This window comes from Mus caroli, chromosome 8 (assembly GCF_900094665.2).
Source record: "Mus caroli chromosome 8, CAROLI_EIJ_v1.1, whole genome shotgun sequence".
NCBI classification, from domain to species: Eukaryota; Metazoa; Chordata; class Mammalia; order Rodentia; family Muridae; genus Mus; species Mus caroli.
The window spans coordinates 21329175-21334616 of NC_034577.1; positions in this window are offsets into that span (position 1 = coordinate 21329175).

Below are 5442 nucleotides of genomic sequence, written 5' to 3' on the forward strand. Positions count from 1 at the left end.
GAAGAAGAAGAAGAAGAAGAAGAAGAAGAAGAAGAAGAAGAAGAAGAAGAAGAAGAAGAAGAAGAAGAAGAAGAAGAAGAAGAAGAAGGTGGCTTCCTTTAGTTTAGAGTTTTCCCAGTATACCCTGGATCACTGGACAGCTCTCCCATGACCACCACTTTCACATAGATAAGCTCTTAAATATTGGTAGGTTTATCTCCAACTGTCTACACCACATGAGTCTCGTGTACTACTCTTATATGCTCACCAGTTTTTATTAATCTGCAATGTGGCTATCAAAATGGTATCAATACAATGACCAACAGGCTATTCTATTGGAATGTCCAGATGGCCCCGGTCTCCTTTGCCTTTGACACGGAGAAGATAGTTCATGTAGCCCTACGGCAAGTCCACAAATGGACACTGTCACTACCTCAGATGAGCAGATGTTTTGAAGCTCCCCCTTCACAACTATGGAAAAATGTATTCACCAGACAGATGGCCAAACACTCCATGCCTGAGGCCATGTGATCTCTCTAGCAAACATACCACATCTGGAAGAGTAGTTGCAGCCAGAGCTTCTACTCAGTTGAGTCTATGATACTTCATCATCATTCTCAGAACCCAGAGTCCATCTGGATTTTGTAGGAATCATATTGGTGAACTAAAGGAGAAATTAAGAAAACAACAAGCCTACAAAGTTTAAGTTTTCTTAAATAGCACCAACATCTGTCATTTTCCCCCATATAAGAATACAATATTGGTTATTATCACTCTTTGGGACAGAAGGTAGGGGAAGAGTCATTCCCATTTCAACTCTTCCCAACAGAATAAAGAGGCAAAGTTACAATTCTGCCAACTAAGAAGTCTATTTCAATTACTTGTCAGGGAACGCAAGGGGAAAAGGGGTCTGAAATCTGAGGAAGCCCAGAGTGAATGAAATTTAGCCAGAAAGACTACATTGATCAGTTCATTTCCCAAGTGTCATTGTCAAATCAAGTCCTGTTTTTTAAAAAAAAAAAAAAAGTCATTGATAATTCTGAGTAGTATATGCTCTTTGAGGTAAGGATATCCAAGAATATGGTCATGTGTGACTTTGAATAAATTATTGCATTATTTTGACAAAATATTGAGCATTGAATAAAGTATTCATATGTGCTATGTTATTTTAGGGACTTTCCCTCTAGAGAATTAATCTCTTTTTCAGTTGATGTATTCCAGGCCCAAACACTGTCCTGGGTCTAGAAACTGAGAAAGGAGTCTTAACTTATCAGGGTACTGACTTCAGTCCCCTGAGTATTCACTTCATTTGCTTGTATAGATTTTGCAATTCCTGTGTAGGACATTTAGCTTGACTCTCTTGCCTCTAGAGACCACATTACAGTAATTATTAATAGACCTCTATGACTTCTTCCCTTGTTCATGACAGTTGTACCTGCTTTGCTTCTGGTTATTAACTGATACCATCTGTCCCCTCTTATTGATGGATCCTTCCAGAAACATTAGTATAAGGGCGTGAAATTCTATAGTAACATCCTACGTCATTATTCTAAGCCCAGAGACAATCTCTACTTCTCCGTGCTTTTATGGCATTTGGTGATTAGGATATCACTTTGATAAATAGGTTAGTATCCTGGAACACCCCTTGTGTGGACTCTTAGATCATAAGCAGAAGGTGTTCTCTACTGTAGAACCCACTCTAGTATTTCTACTTCTATAGGTCTGCTGCTTCATTCCCCACACTATTCATATGGAAGTTCTAGAGCATCTATTTTACTGAACTTAGGCCTTCACTTCTCCAAATACCCAAGAGTCGCCATAGAGGCATGTTATTTCCATCTTCCAGTCCTTATTATGTGCTTAAATCCTGAACTAGAACATGGTCTCATGGCAGAAACAAGCCAACCCCACTCCCACCCCCCTTCCCTATATATTGTCTATCTGTTGATCTAGCATGCTTATACACAGCATTCCACAGGCTCATCTGATTGAAGGGCACATGGAGGAAAGATCTTGCAGTTCCTTGGGATAGCACCCTTATCCTCTGCAGCAGGCCTAGCACTTTTACAAACAATCTTGGCTTATACCATGTTATCCCAAGTTCTGAGGCTTGCACTCAAAAAGGAATGCACAATTAAGACTCAGGAGGAATCTAGATTGTCTTAGAAGACAGAAACATTGTGATGGTTTGTCTATGCTTGGCCCAGGAAATGGCACTATTAGGAGGTGTGGCCTTGTTGGAGTAGGTGTGTCATTGTGGGCGTGGGCTCAAGACCCTCATCTCAGCTGCCTGGAAGCCAGCTTTCCTCTAGCAGCCTTCAGATGAAGATGCAGAACTCTCAGATCCCCCTGCACCATGCTATGCCTGCCTGGATGCTGCCATACTCCTGCCATGATGATAATGGACTGAACCTCTGAACCTGTAAGCCAGACCCAGTTAAATGTTGTCCTTATAAGAGTTGCCTTGGTCATGGTGTCTGTTCAAAGCAGTAAAACTCTAAGACAGGCATCTTCATTGTCTTCAAGCAAGCAGGAAGTGCTAGCCTGGAGCCATAAAGAATGAGCTACTTCCATGCAGCCATGTGGTTCAGAGAAGACTAATATTCGATATTCTCTAGTGTATCAACTCAAATGTTCCTAGTATAAGCCCTCAGACCCATTGGTTCCCAGTAGAGCCTGACTTGGGCACAACAGATTGGCTATAATTGAGAACACAGCTTTCTCTGAAGCTCTACCATCCTTGTGTCAAAGCCCTGAGCCTAAGGTAGTCTCTTTCTACCTTCTAACTTTAAACAGTAAGATTCTAGTGGGATGCTTCTAAAAAGGTCCCTTATTTTAAGCTGGTGGCCAGTATTTCCTTTTCTTTCACCAGTATATTAATTGCTAGGTCCTCTTTGTCGTTTTAGTTACTGCTATCCCTAAACCCCTCAAATACCTGAGACATTGCACTTGCCTGAGTAGTTCCTTCTTTCTTTATCCCATCCCTCCTCCTACCAGCTCCTCTGTCCTATATACTAGATTTTGCTAACACTCCTCTGTTTACCTTCAGAGACAGGACCCTCACGGGATGTTGGCAGATAGATAATCCATCTCCCGGGTCCTGTTTTAGCATCTGCTTCGCAGCACCTCATCCCATACTCAAGTGTTGCAAGGCTGTTCCCCAGGAAACTGGCTTTGAGATGTGATTTGCCTGTAGGTTACTCACTGGGAAGTGATTTGGATAGAATGAAAGAAGCAGGTTGTCTAGAAGCTGAAGTCAATGTGCGTGTAGAGGCAAACAAGGATCTCAGTCAACCCCATGCCAAGTTCTGGAGCAAGGATGGTGTTCAGAGACGTCCCACATTGAGACAAGAGGACCGGATCCTCAAATAACACATTGCCAAGCTAATAGATAAGGGCTTCCCCTAAGGAAGGGAGGAAAGCAGTTTGAGACACCAGCAATGCCCAGAGAAGAATTAAACCATTGTCATCATCGCAATGCTCCTGCAGCTAGAAGGCCTTTGTCTCCACAGTGTCTGGATCATGTACAATCTCTCATTTTAATCCTCAAAGTCATATAATTATAAAAGTATATGAAGGATCAATATAAAACTTTTGGCCTCTGCCCCCAGGCAATGGCAGGTGACAGACTTGATAAGAGAGTTTTGCTCAGTGAGTGCATCTAGCCTCATGTAGACCTTCACCTAACAGATATTTTGGTCATAGTAAAAGGAGTGGGGGTACAGAGGGTATTACCTCACTTTTGTATTTCTAGACCATGGCAGAATGAATGTGTGGTGGCCCCCAGACTTTATATATCGTAACATAACCCCCAATGTCATCCTGGTGTTTGGAGGTGAACTATTTGGCATGTGGTTAAGTCATAAGGGTATGAATGAGATTCCTTATTACGGAAACCCTGGGACGATAGTTTATATCTTTCAACATGTAAGGATCCAGGGACTAGGAAGTGGACTGTCACTCAACACCGGTTCTACCAATGCCTTCATCCTGAGACCCACAGCTTCTCATCTGAGAGCTGATGTACACATGTTCAAGTCTACATCTGAGAGCTGAGGAATGTGTGTTTAAGCCATGAAGACCATGGTATTTTTATTCCTGGAGTCCAGAGGGACAAAGCCCATTTGCCCGTTGAAATGGTGAAGTATCAATGATGAAGTATCATCGCTGTGCTTGACCTCAGTCAGTTACCAAAGCTCAAGCAGCCAAATATCTAGCTGAAATTTGTGACATAGTCTTAGAGTATGTCCTTCCACTCACTTGCTCATCAGACGTGGAGAAGCACAGGGAGTGAAGGGAGTTGCTAAAAAGACTTGTTAAAACCTATTTCCCACAGTCACACACACACACACACACACACACACACACACACACGCACGCACACGCACGCGCACGCGCACGCACACACATGCACGCACGCATAAACATAACAATAGGGGAAGTGTCTAGAAAACCAGAAAAGCTGATTACGTCTGTTGAGTATGTTCTATGTAGCAAGCACACTGCTGAGGTCCTCCACCCTGTTTCAGTTAAACCCCAGGACTTTATCATGAAGCGTCTCTGGCTCAGAGTTCCTAATATGCTGTCCACGGTTACCCAATTAGTAGGTAGATGATCTGATTAATTAGTGAAGGTCTCTCTTGCTCTGAATCCTGTGCTTGGTCTTCAAATCCCATCCTTCTAAACATGTAGGCTCTACAGACAGTACCACTTCCAGACCTTCTACCCCAGAAAGGAAGGCCACATGGAGCTAACTGAGAAGCACTCCTACCCACACTAGCCTACACTCCTACACACACTTCCAGGTCCTGTGTGTGTGTGTGTGTGTGTGTGTGTGAGAGAGAGAGAGAGAGAGAGAGAGAGAGAGAGAGAGAGAGAGAGAGAGAGAATACTGGAGATTAACCTAGATCCTCCTACATACTAGGTAAGCAATGCTATCTAGCTGTATCCCCAGCCTCTTTTAACTTTATTCTGAGACAGGGCCCTTAATTTCACTGTGTAATAAAGGCTGGACAAGATGATTCAGTCCTCTTGTGTCAGCCTCCAAAATTACCTGGAACTACAGACCTGTGTCCCCAGTTCAGGTCCATTGCTTCCTTGCTTTAATGGGAAGTTTCCCGTTTGTTATTCCATGATATTTTCAGTAAGAAAATGATAACCAGATAACCAAGCTTTTCTAGCATCATAGGCCATGGTGCTCCATGATGTAAACCTTCTCCCAGATAACAAGAACTTATTTCTTTTTAAAAAAAAAAACTTTTTATTAAGCTTCCTATAATTTCCGCACATACTTTCATACATCCTTAAATAGGAGTGATAAATTATAGAGCACTAACTAATGTTTATTTTGCAATAATGAAGCCTGGGATTGCAGAGATAAATGATCCCTGGCAATAGTGCCTTTGCGGTTCATGGTGGCTCTAGAGCTTTTCCCGTCTCTTCCTGTGATGCTGGCCATCTCTC